The 27,239-nt window shown below is 37.8% G+C and overlaps 1 protein-coding gene across 1 annotated transcript in view; it reads right to left on the bottom strand.

Annotated features, from left to right (window-relative positions):
- The window catches only part of LOC308646287 (NBAS subunit of NRZ tethering complex-like), a gene marked incomplete at its 3' end in the record, with an annotated part of 80,258 nt that extends 74,407 nt beyond the window's left edge, over positions 1 to 5,851 (bottom strand). The window contains exons 1-2 of the mRNA XM_081289021.1: positions 5,694 to 5,851; positions 4,958 to 5,047 (exon numbers count right to left, since the gene is read on the bottom strand). The remainder of the gene's footprint in view (positions 1 to 4,957; positions 5,048 to 5,693) is intronic.
- Positions 5,852 to 27,239: the final 21,388 nt, after the last annotated feature.

The following is a 27,239-nucleotide window of genomic DNA, read 5'->3' on the forward strand; positions in this document are numbered from 1 at the left end:
TGGTTCCATTCCCATCTTTCCCAGGAATCTCCAAACTGCTTTCCAAATTGGCCGCACCAATTTGCAGTCCCACCAGCAATGTACAAGTGTACCCTTTTCTCCACAACCTCTCCAGCACTTATTGTTGTTTGACTTCATAGTGGCTGCCAATCTTACTGGAGTGAAATGGTATCTTAGGGTGGTTTTGATTTGCATTTCTCTGACTGCTAGAGATGGTGAGCATTTTTTCATGTACTTATTGATTGATTGTATATCCTCCTCTGAGAAGTGTCTGTTCAGGTCCTTGGCCCATTTGTTGATTGGGTTATTTGTTGTCTTATTGTCTAATTTTTTGAGTTCTTTGTATACTCTGGATATTAGGGCTCTATCTGAAGTGTGAGGAGTAAAGATTTGTTCCCAGGATGTAGGCTCCCTGTTTACCTCTCTTATTGTTTCTCTCGCTGAGAAAAAACTTTTAAGTTTAATTAAGTCCCATTTGTTGATTCTTGTTGTTAACTCTTGTGCTATGGGTGTCCTATTAAGGAATTTGGAGCCCGACCCCACAATTTGTAGATCGGATCCAACTTTGTCTTCTATCAGATGCAGAGTCTCTGGTTTGATATCAAGTTCCTTGATCCATTTTGAGTTAACTTTTGTGCATGGCGAGAGAAAGGGGTTCAGTTTCATTTTGTTGCATATGGATTTCCAGTTTTCCCAACACCATTTGTTGAAGATGCTATCCTTCCTCCATTGCATGCTTTTAGCCCCTTTATCAAATATAAGATAGTTGTAACTTTGTGGATCAGTCTCTGTGTCCTCTATTCTAAACCATTGGTCCACCCGCCTGTTTTGGTACCAGTACCATGCTGTTTTTGTCACTATTGCTTTGTAATATAGTTTGAAATCTGGTATCGCTATACCGCCTGATTCACACTTCCTGTTTAGAATTGCTTTTGCTATTCTGGGTCTTTTATTTTTCCATATGAATTTCATGATTGCTTTGTCAATTTCTACAAGATATGCCGTTGGGATTTTGATTGGCATTGCATTAAACCTATAGAGAACTTTTGGTAATATCGCCATTTTGATGATGTTAGTTCTGCCTATCCATGAACAGGGTATGATTTTCCATCTTCTAAGATCTTCATCAACTTCTCTCTTTAGGGTTCTGTAGTTTTCATTATATAAATCTTTCACCTCTTTTGTTAGGTTAATTCCCAAGTATTTTATTTTTTTTGAGGATATCTTGAATGGAGTGTTTTTCCTCATTTCCGTTTCCGAAGATTTGTCGCTGATATACAGAAATGCCTTTGATTTATGCGTGTTGATTTTATATCCTGCCACTTTGCTGAATTCATTTATTAGTTCTAGTAGTTTCTTTGTAGACTCTTTTGGGTCTTCTAGGTATAGAATCATGTCATCTGCAAATAGTGATAATTTAAGTTCTTCTTTTCTAATTTTTATGCCTTTAATTTCTTTCGTCTGTCTAATTGCTCTGGCCAGTGGTTCGAGAACTATATTGAATAGAAGTGGAGATAGAGGGCATCCCTGTCTTGTTCCGGATTTTAGAGGGAATGCCTTCAACTTTTGTCCATTCAGAATGATGCTGGCCTGAGGCTTAGCATAGATAGCTTTTACAATGTCAAGGTAGGTTCCTGTTATCCCTAATTTTTCTAATGTTTTGAACATAAAGGGATGCTGTACTTTGTCAAATGCTTTCTCTGCATCTATCGAGATGATCATATGGTTCTTATCTTTAAGTCTATTGATGTGGTGAATAACATTTATTGATTTCCGTATGTTGAACCATCCTTGCATCCCAGGGATGAATCCTACTTGGTCATGGTGCACAATTTTTTTGATGTGTTTTTGTATTCGATTCGCCAGAATTTTATTGAGGATTTTTGCATCTAGGTTCATTAGAGATATTGGTCTGTAGTTTTCTTTCTTTGAGGTGTCTTTGTCTGGTTTCGGAATCAGGGTGATGTTGGCCTCATAGAATGAGTTTGGAAGAGCTCCCTCTTTTTCTATTTCCTGAAATAACTTGAAAAGTATTGGTTTTAATTCTTCTTTAAAGGTTTTGTAAAACTCCGCTGTATATCCATCCGGTCCTGGGCTTTTCTTGGTTGGTAGTCTTTTGATGGCTTCTTCAATTTCATCCATTGATATTGGTCTGTTCAAATTGTGTGTATCCTCCTGACTCAGTCTGGGCAAATCATATGACTTAAGAAATTTATCGATGTCTTCACTATCTTCTATTTTGTTGGAATATAGGTTTTCAAAATAATTTCTAATTGTCTTCTGTATTTCTGTAGGATCTGTTGTAATATTGCCTTTTTCATCCCGTATGTTAGTAATTTGAGTTCTCTCTCTTCTTCTCTTCGTTAGCATGGCTAAAGGTCTGTCGATCTTATTTATTTTTTCGAAGAACCAACTTTTAGTTTTGTTAATTTTTTCAATAGTTTCTTTTGTTTCAATTTCATTGATTTCCGCTCTAATTTTAATTATTTCTAGCCTTCTGCTACATTTGCTGTTGTTTTGCTCTTCCTTTTCTAGGGCTTTGTGGTGAAGTGTGAGCTCATTTATTTGTTGTTTTTTTCTTTTTTTGAGGAATGACCACCAGGCGATGAATTTTCCTCTTAAAACTGCTTTCATTGTGTCCCATAGATTCCGATATGTTGTGTCTGTATTTTCATTTATCTCTAAGAATTTTTTAATTTCCTCCTTTATGTCTTCTGTAACCCATTGATCATTCAGTAACATATTGTTCATTTTCCATGTGATGTAGGATTTTTCCTTCCTTCTTTTATCATTGATTTCCAGTTTCATTCCATTATGATCAGATAAAATGCATGGTATTATCTCCACCCCTTTATATTTACTGAGGGTTGCCCTATGGCATTATATATGGTCTATTTTTGAGAAGGATCCATGTGCTGCTGAGAAAAAAGTATATCCATTTGATGATGGTTGATATATTCTATATATGTCAGTTAAGTCTAGGTTGTTGATTGTGATATTGAGTTCTATAGTTTCTTTATTCAATTTTTGTTTGGAGGATCTGTCCAATGGTGAAAGAGGTGTGTTGAAGTCACCCATAATTATTGTGTTGTGGTCTATTTGATTCTTGAACTTGAGGAGAGTTTGTTTTATGAATGTCGCAGCACCATTGTTTGGTGCATAAATATTGATAATTGTTATGTCTTGTTGGTGAATGGTTCCTTTTAACAGTATATAATGACCTTCTTTATCCCTTTTGATTAACTTAGTCTTGAAGTCGATTTTATTCGATATGAGGATGGCCACTCCTGCTTGCTTACGAGAACTGTGTGCGTGGTATATTTTTTCCCATCCTTTCACCTTCAGCCTGTGTATGTCTCTTCCAATCAGATGTGTCTCCTGGAGGCAGCATATTGTTGGATTTGTTTTTTTAATCCATGATACCAGCCTATGTCGCTTTATTGGAGAGTTTAGGCCGTTAACATTCAGAGTTACTATTGATATATGGTTTGAACTTCCATCCATGTTTGAATGTTTATCCCTTTTTTTTTTTTTAAATATTTAGTTTGTTTCTCCGTGATTATCTTTCCCCTTGCCCTCTGTCTTTACTGAGGCACTTCCCACTGATGGTTTTGGTTATTGTTTTTCATCTCTTCCTCGTGTAGTGTTTTGCTCAAAATGCTTTGCAATGCAGGTTTTCTGTCTGCAAATTCTTTTAGCTTTTGTTTATCATGAAAGATTTTTATTTCGTTGTCGTATCTGAAGCTTAATTTTGCTGGATACAGAATTCTTGGTTGCATCCATTGTCTTTCAGTGTTTGAAATACGTTGTTCCAGGATCTTCTCGCTTTCAGCGTCTGTGATGAAAAATCCGTTGTCAACCTTATTGGTTTACCCCTAAATGTAATCTGTCTCTTTTCTCTTGTAGCTTTTAATATTTTCTCCTTGTTCTGTATATTGGATAGCTTCATAACAATGTGTCTTGGCGTTGGTCTACTGTGATTTTGTGTGCTCGGTGTCCTGTATGCATCTACAATTTGTATATCTGTTTCCTTTTTTATTTCTGGAAAGTTTTCTGTAATTATCTCATTCAGCAGGTTATTCATTCCCTTGGCATGAATCTCTGTGCCTTCCTCTATCCCGATGACTCGTAAGTTTGGTTTTTTTAAGTTATCCAAAATCTCTTGGATGTTTTTCTCGTGATTTTTAACCAGCCTATCTGAGTTGGCTAGACTCTTTTCAAGTTGATATATTTTGTCTTCATTATCTGACGTTCTGGCTTCTACTTGCTCCACTCTGTTAGTGATACTCTCGATTGAGTTTTTAATTTTTTTTATCGTTTCCTTCATTTCTAGAATTATTGTTTGACTATTTTTATAATCTCTATCTCCTTATAAAGATGCTTAACTTCTTCTTTTAGCTGTTTATGTAACTCATTCTCAATGTGTTCTTTCGCTGCTTGAATTTGCTGTCTCGTATCCTCTTTGAGGTTCCATTCCATCTGTCTAAGGTGTTCCTTGAGGTCTTTATATGACCATTTTTCTGATGACTCTAGGTCCTCCTGAATATTTAGGCTGTCCTGCATTGCTTGTACTCCTCTTCTTCCTTGCTTCTTGAAGCTGCTCATGTTGCTTCTTGTTCTGGTTGACTGCTGGGTTACTGTTATTTTCCTATAAATTTATTTGATGTTCCCGCCGCCATCTTTCTCCTCTCGCTATTTCGGGATGATGGCAGGGTGCTGGCTCACTCTCTCCGGTGTGTCTCTGCCTCGAGCTCCCACGCCTCTCTCCGCCGCGGTTTCTACAGCCGGCGCTGCCCTGTTCGCTCTTTCCGCCCCCGGCGTTCCCCTTGCATAGTTTTCTATATGAACGTTTCTCACACGAGTTGAAAAGTGGTCACCACACAAAACCCCCCATTCCTGAGGTTATACATCTGACCTCACTTGACTCCACTCTTTCCTCCCTCCCAGCTTGGCTTACCTCATGCAGTGCTTTACTTATCAATGGTGAGGCGGTGGTATTTTCTCCTCCTTCAGGATAGATCTGGAAATTCACTCTTTGATAAAGAATCTGAAAAAAGAACGGCTGTGTTATAAAAGAGTAGTGTTTTTAAACTTGCCTCTCTTCACTATGAAGAAAGGGCTATTTCATAATGAATTAGTAATAGGCTCACTTGGTGAACAGCTTCACAAGGAAGCAAGTTTCAGGAGAGGGAATCAACCGTGCAAAATCTGGCATACAATGCAATAAATGAGATGAAAATGTGAAGTCCAGTCTCCTCACAAGATGCAGCCTATGAATACTAAGAAACCAAGTTGTCCATCCAAAGCTAGCTCCCACCCCAAATTCCAAAGGATTCCTAAGGGACTGGTGCCACCACATGCTTTACTCACATGGCTTCAGATGTACTTCACATGGCCGTTTCCCAAGCATTTTATTTTTAACACTAACTTTCCCCATTATATTTAATAATTTATTTCCTGATATTTCAATTTTTCTCAAGTCCATTGTGTACCCTTTCTTCCTTACTATAATAAAAGTACCAAAACTGTTTTATATCCTATTTCAAATCCTCATTCCTATACATGATAATCTATTTGTCTTCTACCAATTAAAATTCTCATATTACTGAAAAAATGATTATACATCTGAAACCCACACCCCCAAAATAATGTACTTCAAGCAGGTCAGGACTTATTTTATCTGGAACACTTACTTCTGCCTGTAGAGAACTGCTAGCTACCAAAAGCAGCTCAATGCTGCTAGGAGGGCAATGCGTCAAAGCAAAAGCTACGAGCTCCTGCCGGGTGGCCAAGTCCTGGTAACCTTCCGATTGTCCCAACTGGCTACAAACATCTCAACTCTTAGCATAGCCTGCAAAATTGACAAGAAAAAAAAAATTTTTCAAGAAAAAAACAAAACAAATTCAAACTTTGATGAACAATATAATGGATTCCTGTTCAAGTCTTGTGGTATGAAAGCAAAATGGTAGTTGTTAGTAATCATTATGCAGAAATGCTAAAGAATCTAAGTTGGAAAAGAAAGATCATACTGATATATTATCCAGAAAGTTCCATGTTATTCCAGACTAGTGCTCCTGATGAACTCCAATCTTACGTTAACTCAAAATGAATACAAATAGTCTACTGTGCTTTGATGTTCAATAAAAAGGTAGGTATCTGAACTCAGAAGACAGGGTGAAACTCCACCCAACTACCTGGGAAAGCTCAGGGATGACACTTCGACTACCACTACAAAGGGACAACAGCAACGCCTTCTTCTCTGGTTGTTGAAAGGATTAAATAATATTTTTTTTAAATTTAAAAGCACATCAGAGACTACACAGTACTAGATAAAAGAGGCATTAAGATAGACACCCACACAGATCATTCACTTTACAGCAGACAGACATCCAAAGACAGCACCAGAAAGAGACTCAGCCCCTGACTCCCAGAGGACATCATTTTCATATACAATGCTACATTGTGAATTCTAAAAATATACTTCATTTTTATTTGAAGGAGTTTCAGTTTGAGTGTCTTTTTTCTAAGAACAAAGGTTTCAGTACAGATTAATTTCTGTAAATACAAAATACGTAATGTAAAAATTAAGCCACCCTTAAAGGATAGAATTCTTACCAAACTCTCTAATTTTGGATTAAAACAATAATGTCTGTAGAGGAAATCAGAATCATTTTGAACTTCATGTTGGCAAAACCAGTGGTTATTATAGAAGACTTTTTAAAATGAAATCCATTTTCTTTTTAGTTATTGATGTACCTTTATTTATTTGCTTATGTAGTGCCGAGAATCAAACCCAGAGTCTCACACATGCTAGGCAAGCCCTCTACCACTGAGCCACAACCCCAAGCTATGAAATCCATTTTCTAATATTGAGGTTTTTGAGTTACAGTAGTATTGAGGTTTTCCAAGAGTTTTTAAACATTTTCATAGATGAAATGCAAAGATTCTCTCCTATTCCAATTTTTAGTCAGGCTCCTCTGAGCCCTTTGCTCGTAGACCTCAATGTTAGCCGTTGCTAGGCCTACGTATTTCAGTTATAGAAATAATCCTCCTAAGTCAGAGACCTACAATCCCTACATCTTCCATATCTAATCAAATTTTTCATTGCTTTCCCTTGACGCCTTCAGAAAGGATCTTATTGAAGTTTTGGTTTAGCAAAAATCCCTCCACTTATGATGTCTCTTCTTAGTAGCCTTCCATCCCCTGACCTCTCAGTTTTCTCACTGGTGGAATGTCCACCTATATTTGTTGCATCTAAAGATACTTCTGATGTCTCTTCTGTACTGAGACTTTGCGGGCACATGCAGTATCAGTCCTGAATAAGGGCTTCCTTACCATTATAGCAGGTGTCAGAATAGTTATTTCATTAACAGTAGACATGCAAAAAGTGTACGATCAGTGCCTGCCTAGCACGCCTGATGCCCTGGGCTCAATCCTGAGCGCTGGATGACTCCAACAAGAGTACACAACTCTGCACAGCTCCAGAGTTATCATGAAGTGACGCACTGGGTTTTAGCCACACTTTTTTGAAAGTTTCATATCTTTAATAATATTACAATTAAAATCAGTGACTTTTACTCTGAAAAAGACAATTGATAGCAAACTTTCAGACAGTAATGGAGAAGCTCTTATTAACCTCTATGCTTTCTGTGAGATAGTTATATATATAGTTTATGAGGCTGCAATTAGATGCCAGGGACCTAGAATACCCAAAATGTAATTTATAAACCAGAGTCAGGTGGAGTTAGGGTTTGTGAGTTACAGTAGTATTGAATTTTTCCAAGAGTTTAGTCCAAGACTAAATTTATGATGTAACACCATTATTTGTGAGTCCCCTAGCCACTCACTCTGAAGGACAGATATGTAAAGTGCTCAGGCACAGGCACAGAGTGTTTAGCACAGAGCCCATGATGAGATGTCATCACTTCCCCTTCCACTGGGGAACCTGTTCTTCAGATGAGTACTTTTTCCACAAATCTGCCTACTTTCCAGAAACAGGAATCTGAATTTCAACATGGAAAATCCTAAGATTGCAAACTGTTTCCCAATTTTTTAAAATTAGGTTGAAAACAGTTTTCCTTCAAATTCAAGAACAGGAATATTTACTATCTATTCACAAACTGTGGATATTCTTTTATTAAGACATAAGATAGGACTAAAATGTTTTACAAAAAAAAATTGTCCTTAAAATGACAAGCATATTTTTAATATGAATTAAAAGCAACCAAAATCTCAAATATAGCATCTAAGCCTATTAAAATATCAATATATAAACACACAGCATACACACTTGTCAATGCTAATAAAATGTATCTCAAGCAAAAATGTGCCTGGCTTACCAATCAGGCCAATTGGTTTCAAACTAGACCTTTTTCCATTATTCATTACATAAATCGAACAGGAGCAAAGTGTTAAGTTGTCTACTCACCTGCAGCCATCCTCTCCTGACAATGCATATTGGCTGCTTTGTAGTCATGGAAATGAAGGGCTTGCTCTACTAAAAGAATTAGAACTTGTCCACGTCTTTCTTCTGCGTCTTCACCTGTAGGCACATACAAAACACTTAATGATTATGACAACCTCAAATGATAAGGGAGCTCATTAACACTCAAATTAATTCAAAAATAAAACATAAATCAGACTGATTTTAAAAGATTAGAAGACAAAAGTTGATAGTAATTTGACCTTTTGATCTATTTATTGTACATGGAATTAATTAGCCCTCAGTCTCTTAAGAGATCAATGATTAATATCAGTTTCTATGTAAAATATTCACACCAAAAAATCCAAAATCAGAATGGTCTTTAGCCCTACAGAGAAATCTTAGTATTACTCAGGTAAGGGAAAGAGAAGAAATCCATGCTTCAAAAGAAAAAAGGTTATAAAAGGGTTCAAGAAAGAGTGACTAGATTAAGTAAATGAAGGTAATAAACTAATAATATTTCTCATCTTGAAAATTCAAATAATATTTAGAAACTTGAAAGTAAGTGTAGTCCAGAGTACTGACAAAGACTGTTTCTTTGAAAAACTGTGTGGGCTCCTGTGAGCCCTGCTAAACCCCACCCCATACCTGTCCTTCATACTGTAGTTAGTAAAAATCCTGCTGAATTTTGACCAAAATACATAACAAAACAATGTAGAGGAAGAAAAAATTTAAAAATTTGGCTCAGGTTTGAGAGGTTTCAGTCCATGGTCAGCCAACTCCATTACAGAAACACCATGGAGGAAGGATCTGGTAAAGAAAAGCTGCTCAGCTCATGGCAGATCAGAAGCAGAGCGGGAACAAGATAAGGGTCAGGGACAGATATAGTCCCCAAAGACTTACCCCCATTGACCCACCTCCTCCAGCCAAACCCCACATGCCTACATTTACCACCCAGTAATTCATTCATATTTTTGACCCATCAAATGGATTAATCCACTGATGAGGCTACAGCCCTCTCAAGGCAATCATTTTACCTCTGAACACTGCTTCAACTCCTAACACAGGAGATCTAAATCATAATACCTGCTAAATCAGTTTAGCCAGAATCTCTCTGGATACCTCATCTTGATATCTGATCAAATTCCTCATTCTCTCAGATGGCATCTGATCAACCTGGTCTTCAGCAAGAATACTGATCCCGTTACGTCTGCTTATCCAGAATCCCTTCTTACCACTGAGGATTCCTTTTAGTAAATTTTCATCCCTCGCTCCCCAACTTTCCCCTGTTGTATTTGGAGCTGGGTTTGATATTAAGAAATCCAGAATCACATCTGTTACATATTCACATTTTTACATAATGCCATATTAGTGTCTATGTAATGCTTTAAATAATCAATAAAAAATTAAAAAAAAAAAAAAAAAAGAAATCCAGCTCAATGGAAAGAATAAAACTTTGTAGAGTTACAGACAACATATTTAGTTATATTGCAAAAGCCATTGCCCTGATAATAAAAATAAAAGTGTAGCCAATACCTTATCTTTTGCAGTACTGGCGATTGAACCTCTGGATGCTCTACCACTGAGCTATATTCCTAGCCCTTTTTTAGATAGGTCCTTATTTGCTAGAGCTGAATTTAAACTTGCAATCCTCTCCTAGCTTCCCGAGTTGCTCAGATTATATGCACACACCACTATGCCAAGCTTTGCTGTATAACAGCTTCAGAGTTCAGGAAAGGCAGAACAAGGTTTCTACCACTTTAGCAATGGCTATTGTCTGATATGTGTTTACGCTCATAGGACTCCCTTAAATACAGAATTCCTGGACTGAATGTTCAAAAGAGAATATTAAAGTCACTTCTTGTGGTGCTGGGATTGTGGCTTAGTGGTGGAACCTAGCATGTGCAAGGCCCTGGGTTGGATCCTCAGCACCACATAAAAATAAAGATATTGTGTCCATCTCCAACTAAAAAAATATTAAAAAATCATTTTGTTTTAAAATATTGATGAAATGGAAAAAGACTAAATTTATGATGTAACACCATTATTTGAAAATGCTTTAAAGCACAGGGATCTTGCACACAGACAGATGGAACAATATCCATGAGCCTGGCTTGCTTCTCCCTCACCCCAACTTATCTTTGAGAACAGGGCACCTAAGATTAGAAGTTCTTAATCAAACTTCATGATAATCAAAGTAGCCACCTAATTACTCCTACTAGACCAGAAATCTCACTTTAATCCCATCTACTTGCTGACATACCCCTTAGCACAGATGGCAATGAAGATGGCCAGAAAGAACTGAAAAAAGAGCAAAAAAGCTATGCATGAATGCCCGAGAGAAGATATGAATATTCCCCCTTCTCTTAGCCCTACCCACCCAATGCCCCCCATCCCACCTGTCCCCCCTGCTTCTTTTGTCTTATATCTATAACTTCCCCACCCCTACCAGACTTTGAAGTTGATTTGGTGAGAGAATTCCACTTCTCCATTGCCTGGTCACAGAATGAACTGTGCTATTAGTGATCAGCCTCGGTTTTTCTTTTTGGGCTTCCCAACACTGAACACAAAAATAGATGCCTTCCTGGGTATTTTCCACTCTTTTGAGGTCAGAATTTGTTGGCAATGGTGGAACAACACATCACATACAGTTTAAGAATATGGTTATGAATATTCACTGTATTGTTTATTGAACTATGTATAGCCCAACATGTTTGAGACATCTCCACCGAAACTCAGGCAGTTATTAGAGTACCAGAAGGGCTGAGAGTTGCACTGGACCACGTAGAATGTTATGGTATTACAGAGTTGTTTCAGCCCAAAAAGTCAGTTACTGGAAATTTTTTTTTTTTTAATTCCAACCTCATAAGTTCATGGGGTACTCCCAAAGCACATTACCCAACAATCTACAAAGACAACACCACCAGCATTCGTTACAGATTTCATTATAACACTTTATTGATTGAGGCTAAATGTACAGCTATTTCATACCTAAAAGCTGCTTTGATTTGGTGATATGAACTTTTAAAAAATGCAGATCAGTATAGAACTGGTAATAGAAGAGCTAGAAATCTAGTAGGATGGTTTGTAAATAACCTGACTTGAATTTTTTTTTTTTTTTTTTTTTTTTTTTTTTTTTTTTTTACATTGAACAGTAAACTCCAGTAGTAACCAAGGGCATAGTGATTACAGAAACTATCATGGAAAGATTTCACTTTGAATTCATCTTTAAGAAGATTTAGAATATATTCCTTGATTTAAAGGAAATGTTAAGAAATAAACATCTGTGTATAAAGTGCTTAAAAAGAAAACAAATTATCAAATCAGAATCCATCAAGTACTCACTAAGGCTTTAACCCATCAAAATCTGCCAATTTTCCTCTAACTAGGGCTTTCCACTTTAGCCAATCACTTTTTTTTTTGTCTTGCTTCTTCAAACACTTCACAAAACTTTTGCTCTGATGTTCTTTTGCTGAAGCCTTGAACCATTCCAGGTTTAGTGCTGTCTCATTGATGACTTATTGTCTGCTGAGATAAGCTCATTCAAATCTACTATGCCTAAAGTTGATCTTTTTTTTTTTTTTAAAGAGAAAGAGGAGAGAGAGAGAGAGAGAGAGAGAGAGAGAGAGAGAGAGAGAGAGAGAGAGAGAATTTTTAATATTTATTTTTTAGTTCTCAGCCGAGAACTAAAAAATAAAGTTGATCTTTTAACAAGCCCAATCTATCCCCTCCAGGCAAAAGTTGACTGCAAAAGTCCCCAAAACCAGTCATTATAGATAAAATAGTCTTCCTTTCCATCTTAACAAGCATCAGAAACTGTTTTCAATAGAACACACTGATTTCAATAATAGACATGTATGTATTTCAAGGATGGAAATGAAAAATATATTTTATATTATTTTAAAGTAAATCCTATGCTTGCATCAGCAGCACATACATTAATATTGCAGTAATACAGACCAAGGATGACAAATTTGTGAAACACTATAAAAAAAAGTCTTCTATTACTTTACTTGTGTAAAAAGAATTCCTATGACACCCAATACACTAACTACATTTAAAAATTTTTTTTGGCCTTTTTTCCTCATAAAAGGTAACAATGAAAAAATACTAATGAAAATAAAGAATGAAATATTTTTTATTTTAAACATTATAAATTAATTTACGTTTGGAAATTTAGTATAAGATAATACTGTTTTCCACAGACTAGTAAAACTACTTGTACATCTAGAAAATGAAAAATTATTTTCTCTTTCATAATTCTTGGCTGGAAGGGACTTTTCTTACCAAAAGAAAAACCCACACAACTTTAATAATACGTATACCCAAGAGAAGTGAATAAATATCAAACAAGTGGCTCTGAGATACTATAGTCCACTGAAACAAAGTAGGATGTGGCAAAGCCAGTAATGGGGAGATGCCCAGGAAACACAGGGCAAAGAAGGAAAGTTGGTGCCTTCTCTGCAAAGAAGAATCTCTATTCAGGGTCCTCCATCTCTCCCTAGTACAGAGGGAGACACCTTGCAAATGGAGATTTCCCATAGAGAGGAGGCTCTATCTTACAAGAGTAACATCTGTTTTCAGAGCTTCTCTTATGTCTCACAACATAATTATGTTCCCAAAATAGTTAGAATGAAGTAACCCTTCACCAGAAAGGAATATTCTGGGGTGGCATACTCTGGCAGTCTACAGACATATTTTGGGATGGCATACTTTTTGTCTTCAACACATACTAATGTACTCAAATTATTTCAAAAATAAATCCATCGAGATTTCATTTTAGAGGATGGTTCACATAAGTCTCTAAGAATTAGGAAGTGAAGGAATCAGCTTTGCCATAGAAGTTATTTTAGGGGGGGGGGAAGTTGAGCTAGAATAGAGGCACAAAGTAATCTTATCCGAATTTGTTATTTGACTAAAGCAGAGACTCCCTACACTCTTAATTGCTGTTAAAATCCCTCCAAGGGAGTTTAAGAATTCAGCTATAGAGACTTCCACTCCTACTAGTATCAAAACCTTCAAAAGAACCTTCCATGTTTTCCCTCTGAATGCTTAACCCATTTAAATTTGAACATAAACCTTTACTTTTAATTATTCTAGAAATAATCATTCTGGGAATTACTCATAACTATATAACTTCTGCATGTATGTATACTTTTTTTACACTAAGGCAGAGCTAATATATTAGTTTCACAGATAGTACTAATCTTTTACTTACCATAGTGAGTTTTCAGAGTCTAAGAACACGGATGAAAATTCAGCTCATGTTAATTTTAAGATCTCAAATTATTTTCCCAAAACCATTCTTAGAAGCCAAATTGGATTTCACTTCCTACCCTAACTCTTTCTCAAAGGGCATTTTAGACTTCCTTTACTCTGAAGGTTCAATAATTTGAGTGTCAGAAACTGACGATAAATTAACAGGAGAAAAATCATTCATTACATGTGTACGTAATGAGAAGACTCACAAGTATGAGACTCAAAGAAGGACCAGATGATGGAATGTTTTATAGCATCCTGAACTACTAGAAGAAAAAGGGGCTTGGAGTTCCTTGGTAGAGGTGGAGACAGATTCTGAGAATGACAGGAAGAAATCCACAGTAAACTGAGGGGAGAAAAATCCATGGTGAAGGAAGTCTGTTATTATGCAAATGAAATCTCTCAGCCAGGAGCCCTCCAGTAGCCTAGCCTCTCTGGAAGATTGCTGACCTTTCATCTCTTTTTCTGGGATACATCTTTCCTTGATCCACCTTTAATCTGATAAGAGGACCTGAGAGAAAACCTGTCTGCACCCTGCTTCCCACTGTTCCCCAATCACAGTACCAAGGCATCACACTTCGGGGTGCGGTTTTCAGAATCTCAACAATTTTGTTCTTATAAAATGCAAGACTCATTTGAAACCACACTCTACTTTTCACTCGTAAAGCCAATTTATTGTGATTACTTTAGTAATTAACATCCTTTAACAGAATTTAGCTCTTTGAGAACAGATGCCTTTAGAATGTGTCCTAATCTTTGTGCTTCGATGATTTTTTTTTTAAAGATTATAAGACCCAACCTGCTCTAAAAAGATTTAAAAAAAAATGGTGTAGCATTCAGTAGTATTATTAATAGTAAAGCAACACAATGTTGTTTTAGTAACACTAACACATATTCCTGGAAATGGAACAATATCTGTAAGTTTTCCTGTAATAAATACATCACACTTAATAATGATAATAGTAAAACTATTATCTATGTAACACTCTTGAAATGTTTGTATTTATTCAGAATACACTGAAGCAAAAGTGAAAAATCCAGGAATAAGATTTTCATGGCCAGCCTATGAACACTAACCTCAGTGTGGTGAGGTGCTTCTAAGATAATTAAAGCCCATCATCAGCTGACTTTAAGTGAAAAGTCTATAGCCCTCATGATCTTGATAGGTGACAGATTCCGTGAAAAGGCCTTTAAGATGCAGAGGTTCCCCAGAAAGAGACAAACTCCACCAGTGGGTAACAATTTCAGCCTATGCCCATATAGTTCCACCCTGCTCCTGATCTCTTCCCGAGTGATGCACTGCATATTTCCGACTTGATTAGCCAATCCTCATAGTACAAAAAGTCAATTCCTCATAATAAAGTCCTACAGGTTCTGCTTCTCTGGTTAAACCATGACTAACAGGCCAGGGATCTGAGCTACTTATTCTCTTATTTATAACCTCCTCTCTTGAATACTTTCCTCTTTCTTGCATGATTGTCTGATCTCAAATCAAGAAACGTGATAGCAATTGATAATTTCTGTAAGAACAGCCAGACAACTGCAAAAATTAAGTGAATGAAATGAGGTACAATAGGGTATAGTGAGTACTATTAAAAAATGTAACAAAGGGAAAAAATAAAGAATAAGGGCAAAGGTTTAAAGTAAAACTGAACTGTAAAAATCCTCAATAAATTATTTATCTTCTCTATTCTCCTTTCTTTACTTTCAAAATGAGATTCATAACTCTGCCTAAGGGCCATAGTAAGTATAAAACCATAAAATGAGAATTTATTGTTGTTAATATAAACTTTTATATGAAGATGGGTCCAACAATAATTTTGATGTCCAAAGTTGTTAGCTGGTTTTGATATGAGAAACTAAATGGGCCAGGAAAGAATGTTTAAAAAAATATTTTTTAAACAAGGAAATTCTTAGTAAGAACAACCTGGAGTGTGTTCAAACTAGAAATCTATTAAATAACGTGGATAGTTAGTCTGAAGAAAGAAAACTAATGGTGGCATGATGAGGTACCGGCTATCTGAAATACTTTTATGCTCCCTTCCAAATATGAAGCTTAATGTCCCTCCCTTTGACTATCAGCTGCTCTCAGTTATTTAACATAACCCTTCCTTATTTGCAATATTGCTTTCCACATTTTCCTTACCTGAAGTCAAATAAAGTCTAAAAATATTAAATGAAAAATTCCAGAAATAAACAATTCATGAGTTTTAAATTGCATGATTAGAAAATAGTACAAATTCAAACCACTTTTTTATGGAATAAAATGGCTAACAACTGTTCCTGTAGAAATCTGTAACAGTCAAAACTACAAAAAAGTTTTTAAAAGACTCTAGTAAGAAGACCACTCTACTTAAGGAAACATGAAACACAGAATCAAAATGACTTTCCTCCAAATATACAGTCTGCTGTTTAACCTTGCACAGTAAGATATTTAACTTCTGTGATCCTTAATTTCCTTTGAAAAAGGGGAAAAGATATCATTTATGAAAACATATTAAGATAAAATACATGAAAACCTCTCTGCTTCACTGATTTTTTTTTAAAGAATGTAAGACCCAACCTGGTCTAAAAAGATTATTTTAAAAAAAGAAATGGTGTAGCAGTAAGTCATAAGATTATTAATAGTAAAGCAACACGATGGTGTTTTAGTAACACTAACACATAATCCTGAAAGTGGAACAATATCTAAGTTTTCCTGTAATAAATACATCACACTTAATAAAAAACTATTCTCTATGTAACACTCTTAAAATGTTTGTATTTATTCAGAATACACTGAAAAATGAAAAATCCAGGAATAAGATTTTCATGGCCAGACTGTGAACACTAACAAATATTAAATCCAAGTTTCTGACCAATTTTTCAGATACAATAATATAAAACTAAGTTGGACACTGAAGTGAACTAATGAGGCTGGCTGGCTCTATGTTTATGTGTTCTGGTTATAAATGGTAATACTGACTTCTGTCCTAGCTCTCACTCGGTGGCACCGTGAATAAGCCTTTCTTCATTTAAAGGACAGATGATGGTTTTAGCAGTTCAGTGCAGATACATGATGGTTTTAGCAGTTCAGTGCAGATACACATCTCTATAGTATGCCAATCTTTCTAGAAAACGCTAATCCTTACTCAAAAGATAAACACACCTAAAAGAATGTATCCTGATGCTTACCCAAGATGATGTCAAGTGTGACACAGAAACCTATTCTAGAATTTAGCATTCAAAAGACTTACCTGCAACCCTCAGCAACTCAGCAAGGCCTAGAACCTTGGCAGATTGTTTGTAGCACATGGGAGACTGGGAAATACACTCCTTGATGAGGCTGATCCTATCTGAGCACAATCACACTACAAGAGAAATACATATTAAAGACTTGCAACTAGGGACATCACAAAAGGGTGTCAACGCATTCCTAATAAAAGGCAATCAAACAAAATGAACACTGCTAGTCTCCAGATCAGCAAAAATTAAATACATATTAATAAAACAATATTATTATTGTTCCAAATGACTAATGTACAACATGGATATTTTCCTTATAGCCAAACTTCTAAAACATGGCCCTGACCTGTCATTCTGAAGACAGAAAATCATGTCATCTTTTCAAGAATCACTTCAGGACGTAGAACTTTTAAATAGGCAGTATTTGTCTCTGAAGACTTCACATCCTTCCTATCATACCAGTCCCTTCATCTTTACCTAATTTCCCAAAACCCATTCCAGATTCCAAATATCCATTTTCTAAGTTCACATCACATTGGTATAGAAGGCAGGAGTCCTCAATGGACATACTATTCTAAGGTTAAGCCAAATCCTCTCAATATAGACATTAGGAAAATGAAACACATCTGATCCAACCAATTCATACCGTAAAGAAATGAACACCAAGAAAAAAAAACACTTTGGTGTTAAAGAGAACAAAGTGTGCTCTAGAATTATACAGTGCTTATTTAGAGTACAGATGTCAACCTTTAAGGAGCCCCACACTGCCTAGGAGGTCAACCCACAATAGCTACAACAAATGTAACACCATCTAAAAGAAATAGATAAGAACTATGCCCCTGGCACTGCTGTAGGTGCTTTGTGCATATTAACCCTACCTAGCAGAACCATATAATCATTACCATTATTTTTCTCAATGGAAAAAAATGAGGTGCCAAAAGGTTAAGTGCTTTGGTGAAACTCACCAAAAAAGTGATGGGATATGAATAAAGTCAACCCAACTCCATAAATGTTGTCCACACTACAATCGTTATTCATTCCTAAACTAATGGCTCTTCCCTATGTATCCTGATTTCTTAAAAGTTCTTCTAAGTGGATGGGAGGACACAAAGCTTGGTTAGATTAAAAAAAAGTGGTGTTTTTTTTCTTTGAAATGGGCCTTTTATTTTTGTATATTTTGATTATAACTTAATTTTGAACTTACAGAAAAATTGCAAGTATGGTACAAAGAACTCCTCTACACTCTATGTCAGGATTAACCAATTATAATAACTTGCTCTGTTCACGTACACATATAGACAATCATGCATGTACTCCTTTCTTCCTTCCCCTGCCATGTCCACCCAGACAAAGATAAATACATGCACACAATATACATACACACGCACACAAATATACATACACACACACAAATATAAACACACGCCTATATTCTTCTGAACTATTTGAAAAAAAGTTGCAAACATCATGTTCTTTTGTCCATAAATACTTTGGCATGTGTTTCAAGTTCAAGCTCTTTAAAGATACGTATTTCACTGGGTATTGTGGCACATGCCTACAATCCCAGAGACTCGAGAGGTTGAGACACGAGATTACCAAGTTTGAAGCCAGCCTCTCCACTTGAGCAAAACTCTCACCTCAAATCATACATATGTAAATATATACATTTATATGTATAAATATATATACACATATAAATATGTATAAATACATATGTATGTATGTATGTAAAGATTAGGGATATAAGTCAGTGACAGAGTGCTTGCCTACCATGTATGAGACTTGGATTTGTTCGAGTACTGCCAAAACAAAAAACAAGAAAAAAGATGAGTATATCTATGTGTGTGTGTGTGTGTGTGTGTGTGTGTGCGCCGCGCACACACGCGCACGCGCATGCCATGCTGGTGTAATAAGCTTGTTGTGACCATTGTTGTAAAACATAAGGTAAGTGTAAATTTCAGTTAACTTCTTTCGCAGTCTTAGTGGTCAGTATCTATGTGTCTATATCTGAATATAGCTTTGGTAGATTATTATTCCTAACTATCCACTGCAATTATTCTACATCCCAAACTCCTAACATTAGACTTGGCCTGTGACTTATTCAGAAAATGAACCTCAGTGGAAGTGATCTACACCACTTTTGAGCAAAAGCTGTACAGATCATCATGGAATTCCACTTCTGACCTTGTCCCTCTACCACAGAAATGCCACAGTGGGCAGGACTGTGGGCAGGACTGTGCGCAGGACTGTGGGCAGGACTGTGGGCAGGACTGTGGGCAGGACTGTGGGCAAGAACCAAGCCTGTTAGCACATGTTGAGTTTTTACTGTAACATGCTTTTTTTTTGGTCCTAATTACCCGCTACTATTTTAACAGGTTTTTTTTTTTTTTCTAGATTAGTAACATAACTTTTTATATGTTTCCATTTGCTTTTCAAAATACTCGCTACAGACACTGACATTCTATGTGTGTAAAATATGGCTTCATGGCTGCATCTATGGACTTGTTGACACATTCATGTGTTGTTCTTAGAGAAGCTCTAGCTTTAACTTTAGTAGGCCACTTTGATACTATGACCAGCCTCTCCCTAGCAATTAAAAGCAAAGTGGAAAACTGAAGTTGCAAACAATAAAAAAAAAATCATCATTTCCTTGAACCTTCCCTTTGATGAAGGGTCAAGTTTTGTTGTCTCCTTGTTACCCTAAGCAATGCATTCTACTAGTATTTCAAACATATGAAATAAATTTGGAGATCAGGATTCTAATAGACTGCAATTACCATGCTCAAATTACATTTTTCATTATTTATCCATTTTATGAATCTCTGGACAATAACTACACTACAATAACACTGACCTTCGAATGTGATTATATTTCAAATGCTATTTCTCAGTTAACTAAGTACAAGCCTTAGATATTATCATCTGTCCAAGAAGGGGTGTTTGATTCCATTTGTAAAGTAATTTCCAAAATGAAGTTAACATACTGAAAAGAATATATTTATATATATCCTTTTCCTGTGGCTCTCACAAATATCTCAAAAAATACCTATACATATATACACAGAAATATATACACACACAGATATATACACAGATATACGGAGAGATATACAGAGATACACAGATACACACACGTACACGCACACACCCGTACACGCACACACCCACACACCTACATTACACACCCACACAGATACACACATACACACACACAGATACACACACACAGATACACGACACACACAGATACACGACACACACACAGATACACGGATGCACAACACACACGGATGCACAACACACACGGATACACGACACACACACAGATACACGACACACACAGATACACGGATACACCCCCCCACCCACACAGATACCCACCCACTCACCCAGAGACACAACAGAGACCCACAGATACCCACCCACTCACCCAGAGACACAGAGACCCACAGATACACACCCACAGAGACACAACACAGATACAGACAGACATACATATACACACACACAAATACACACACACAGAGACCCACAGACCCACACCCACCCACAGATACACACATACCCACCCCCACCCACAGATACAGACACACCCACACAGACCCACACCCACCCACAGACACAGACACACCCACACAGACCCAGACCCACACACAGACCCACCCACACCCACCCACACACAGACCCACCCACAGACCCACCCACAGACCCACAGACACACCCACACCCACCCACAGACCCACAGACACACCCACACCCAGACCCACACAGATACACCCACACCCAGACACACCCAGACCCACCCACCCACAGACCCAGACCCACACCCAGACCCACACCCACCCACAGACCCAGACCCACACCCAGACCCAGATCCAGACCCACACCCACACCCACACCCAGACACACCCCCATACCCAGACACCCCCACACCCAGACACACCCACATACCCAGACACCCCCACACAGACACACAGCTCCACACCCACCCCCACACAGACACACAGCTCCACACCCACCCCCACACAGACACACAGCTCCACACCCACCCCCACACAGACACACAGCTCCACACCCACCCCCACACACAGCTACACACCCACCCACACACACAGCTACACACACAGCTACACACACACAGACACACAGACACAGCTACACACACACAGACACACACACAGAGCTAGACACAGACACACACACAGAGCTAGACACACAGACACACACACAGAGCTAGACACACACAGACACACACACACAGAGCTAGACACACACAGACAGACACACACAGAGCTAGACACACACACAGCGCTAGACACACACACACACACACATACACACACACAGACACACACACAGCGCTAGACACACACACACACAGCGCTAGACACACACACACAGCGCTAGACACACACACACACACATACACACACACAGACACACACACAGCGCTAGACACACACACACACAGCGCTAGACACACACACACAGCGCTAGACACACACACACAGTGCTAGACACACACACAGCGCTAGACACACACACAGAGCTAGACACACACACACAGAGCTAGACACACACACACACACAGAGCTAGACACACACAGACACAGCTACACAGACACACAGCTACACACACAGACACACAGCTACACAGACACACAGCTACACACACAGACACACAGCTACACACACACAGCTAGATACACAGACACACACAGCTGCACACACACAGCTAGATACACAGACACACACAGCTGCACACACACACAGACACACACACAGACACACACAGCTGCACACACACACAGACACACACACAGCTACACACACACACAGCTAGATACACACACACAGACACACACAGAGACACACAGACACACACAGAGACACACAGCTACACACGCACACACAGACACACACACAGACACAGCTACACACGCACACACAGACACACACACAGCTACACACAGACACACAGACACAGCTACACACACAGCCACACACACAGCTAGACACACACAGCTAGACACACACACACAGCTAGACACACACACACAGCCAAACACACACAAACACACACAGCCACACAGACAGCCACACACACAGCTAGACACAGACACACAGCCACACACACACACACAGCCAGCCACACACACACACACACAGCCAGCTACACACACACACACACACAGCCAGCTCCACACACACACACACAGCCAGCTACACACACACACACAGCCAGCTGCACACAGACACAGCTACACACAGACACACAGCTACACACACAGACAGCTACACACACAGACACACAGCTACACACACACAGACACACAGCTACACACACACAGATACACAGACACACACAGACAGCTACACACACAGACACAGCTACACACACACAGATACACAGACACACACAGCTAGATACACACAGACACACAGCTACACACACACAGCTAGATACACACACACAGACACACACACACAGCTAGATACACACACACAGACACACACACAGACACACACACAGACACACACACAGCTAGATACACAGACACACACACAGACACACACACACACACAGCTAGATACACAGACACACACACAGACACACACACCGATAGATACACACAGACACACACACACAGCTAGATACACACACACACACAGCTAGATACACACACAGACACACACAGCTAGATACACACACACAGACACACACAACTAGATACACACACAGACACACACAGCTAGATACACACAGACACACACAGCTAGATACACACACAGACACACACAGCTAGATACACAGACACACACAGACACACACACACAGCTAGATAGACACACAGACACACACAGCTAGATACACACACACACAGACACACACACACAGCTAGATACACAGCCACACAGCTGGATGCACACACAGCTAGATACACACACACACAGCCAGATACACACACACAGAGCCACACAGCTAGATACACACACACACAGCCACACAAACACACAGCCACACACACAGCCAGATACACACACACAGCCACACAGCTAGATACACACACACACACAGCCACACAAACACACAGCCACACACACAGCCAGATACACACACACAGCCACACAGACACACACACAGCCCCCCCCACACACACACAGCCACACACAGCCAGATACACCCACACACAGCCAGATACACACACACAGCCACACACAGCCACACACAGCCAGATACACACACACAGCCACACACAGCCAGATACACACACACAGCCGCACACAGCCAGATACACACATGCACACAGCTAGATACACACACAGCTAGATACACACACAGCCACACAGATACACACACAGCCACACACAGCTACACACACAGCTACACACAGCCACACACACAGCTACACACAGCCACACACACAGCTACACACACAGACACACAGCTACACACACAGACACACACACAGACACACAGCTACACACACACAGACACACAGCTACACACACACACAGACACACAGCTACACACACACAGACACACAGCTACACACACAGACACACATAGCTAGACATACACAGCTACACAGACAGAGACACACACACAGCTAGATACACACAGCTACACAGTCACACACAACTAGATACACAGACACACACAGCTAGATACACAGACACACAGCTACACACACACACAGCTACACACACACACAGCTACACACAGCTACACACACAACTAGATACACACAGCTACACACACACAACTAGATACACACAGCTACACAGCTACACACACAGCTAGGTACACACAGAGACACACACACAGCTACACACACAGACACACACACAGCTAGATACACACACAGCCACACACACAGCCACACACACAGCCAGATACACACACACACAGCTAAATACACACACAGCCACACACAGCCACACACACAGCCACACACACACACAGCCACACACAGCCATGCACGCACACACGCACGCACACGCGCACACACTTGGAATGATGATAGGGTTGATAGAGCTTGCTGAAATTGTATCACATTAGAATAGTATTACAACTCTGGCAAGAGAATCAGCATAAGACCAGGAGCCTGTATGTTCTAAGTAAATTAAGAAGAAACATACTTCCTTCCATTAAATCCTCTGTGAATATATTTTGGACCATATTATGTATAGTAGAGATACATGTTTTATGATGGGCTTTTATAAGTATATTACTCAAGATGTCTTTTTTTGAATAACAAATATAATTGGCAGAACAGAATCTAGAAAATTTTAATTTGAAATACCCTATTTTTATTTCTTGTGTGCGTATATCTCATGATTCAAAATTCAATTCTGTTTTCAATAGCATAAAAATAAAAACATTTAAAAATTTAGTAGAAACTTTGGTCTTAAAATCCCTTTTTGTGAAAAACTGAAACCCTAATTCTACATGCAAAAAAATAAAATCATGAACAAATCAGACTTAAAAACAACAAACAAATAAACAACAATACTAACAAAAAAAACAACAACAAAAAACTCTTTATGCAGAGTCTGAGGGGCTTGTAGAGCATTTTCTTTCTGTTTTCTTTTCTTTATCTCAGCTACCAAAAAAAAAAGAATAAAAGAAAAGGAAGGAAGAAAGAAAGAAAGAAAAAGTGCTAAAGAGCATATTTGGAATAAGCAGCCACTATCTGACCAGTACAGATCATAATCCCAGCTTTCCATTATCTGTACCTTGACCAATTTAAAAGCATTAGTCACACTTAGAACTGTAGGGAAAGGCACCTGCTTTTTCTATTCCATGCATTTCTTGCTCATGTATTCTGTTAGCTTTTTTGTACCATCCAGTACCCTTTAGTAAACACCACTACAAATTATCCCATAGAAATGAAGAATGTTGTATGTTCTAGGATACAATGACAAAGTGAATTCATTATTAATTGTCTACTGATGTGCCCTTAACTGAAGTCTTTGCTGATTTGTTTAAGGTGGACAAAGAAAGGCAGGAAGAAAAATAAGAAGATACTAATCTTTGTATATGTATAACAAAACTGAAATAGACTACTGAGTCCTAATGTTGTCTCCCTTTTGGCATTTCTAGTCTATAAAGATGCCTCCCATTTCTCTTGATTATAGTCTTTGAAGACAAAATAAATAAGTAAATAAGTGTTATATAGTCTAAATACACTGGAAACCCTTATTAAATATTTGTTGATTTGTTCAAACTTTGTTATCAGACTGCATTAGAAATATTTTAAATTAATACATTGCCTATTAAAGTACTTTCTGAAGTACCTGGTCAGATAAATCCGATTTATGGCTTCCTTTTCTCAAATCTTTTCAATAATTTTCATTTAGGTAAAATTTCCATACATCAATAATTAGATGGGATTCAGTGAAATCAAATAAGTTATGTGTATTTTAATTCAAATCAAAATACACATACTGGACTTTTGTAGTCCCTGTAATTTTAAGCAACTCAGTATATTTTACACTAAAAATTCTTTCTTTTTAGAATAAGCTCCATTGGAGGACTTGAATTGCTTGGACAATTGGACAAGAGAAGTTGGAAGAAAAGGGAACTACAATAGCTAACAAACAAACAACAACAACAACAACAACAAAAAACTATCCTCTAAGTATTAAAAAAACAATCTGTGACTAATTGAGATTTCACATTAAACTGTTAACCATCACCTTTATTTTTTTCCTACTCTAAACAAATAAGCAGTTATGTAAAATTCAGATTGCTCAAATAATGACTGCTAACACATGAAACCAAGCTTATGATCATTTCCAAAATTAGCCTTTCCCCTCCAACTAAATCCAGCTGGATTTCTATTGGTCCCCTCATGTTAAAGCCAAAAAAAAAAAAAGAAAAAGAAAGAAAGAAATAAAGAAAAAGAAAGAAAGAAAGAAAGAAAGAAAGAAAGAAAGAAAGAAAGAAAGACTACTTTTCTTTCCGCAGTTTGTTAGAGTGCTCTGAAGGAACTTTCTATTTCTCATGCCTTCATTTTTCATAACATAAGTAAAGGCTTCTGTATAAGTAAAGGTTTCTATTGACAACGCTCAAGTTTAATTTCTTTCATGCATTGCATTGGAAAAGTAAATCACACAGCTAAATTCATAATCAGGCACAGAAATATATTTAGAATCTTGGGAGGAACTGCAAAGCTACATGTCAAGGGATGGGTGATTGAAGGATGAAGATACAATGATAGCTCTATCCAAACCATTAGTTTGATTTTGGGGCAAATTTTGAAATCTTAAACATGGTTTAAGATATGTCCTGTTTTGCAGGTGCTGAGTTCCTTCATTATGATTACTTCCTAGTAATTCCTTAAGAAAAAACATTTGTCTTAAAGAGAGAGGTGAAAGAAAAGAGAGACAAGGAGAAGAGAGAAATGTATGTAGTGCCAGTTTTTTTTTTTTTTTTTGTTTTTAGTTACATTGTACAATCATCCCAGAGTATACATGTATGATTGGTTCCAAGATCCCTGGCATTTACCAAAACATGCATATACTCAAGTCTCTTATACAAAATGGTATAGCATTGCATATGTAACTGCTATATAAGTAGGTGTTATACTCTATATTCAGGGAATAATAGCCAAAAGAAAAACCTGTACATGCTCAGTAGAGATACAATGTTTTTCTTAATATTTTAATCTGAAGTTGGTTGAATCTACAAACATGGAAACCATGGTTGTGGAAATCTGACTGTAATTATATTATTATATTTTTATATTATATTGTTATATATTACATTATTATATTATCTTCTTATATTTAACATCATACCTCAACATACAAACAAGATGTGCAATATAAATGGAAAACATCAATGTTTTAGCGAGTTTAGGCTTTGGCAGACACACTAATAAGAATAAACAACTGAAATCTAAGCTATTAAAACAATAAATTCTGGGAGTAGAGAAGTTGGCTTAATAATAAAAACAAGTCATGCCTGCTATTTAAAATACACATTTTTCTTATTGTTGATGGACTAGGCACCACAAGACATTTCATCATCTGACCCCCATACAGGAGGGAAGGTCAAGGTAAGCACTATAGTGTTAGAGTGACTTAAAAGGGGCTTGAAAAGTTTCATACAGGGGACACGAGGGGTAGAAGTCTTTTGGTTACCTGCAGTATTTAGAATTTTTTTTTTTTCCTTTTGAGGCCAGTGTATCTTACCTTATCCTGTGCTTTATGGTCAACCTTAGGCTCTTGGACATATACCCAGAGATCTTTTATTCTTTGAAACAGAAATATATACAGATGTTTTGTCCAATTTCTTTTTAGTTCATTTTCTTTAAAATCATTT

The sequence above is a fragment of the Spermophilus citellus genome (genome assembly GCF_964194105.1).
Source record: "Spermophilus citellus genome assembly, chromosome: 1".
NCBI lineage: Eukaryota > Metazoa > Chordata > Mammalia > Rodentia > Sciuridae > Spermophilus > Spermophilus citellus.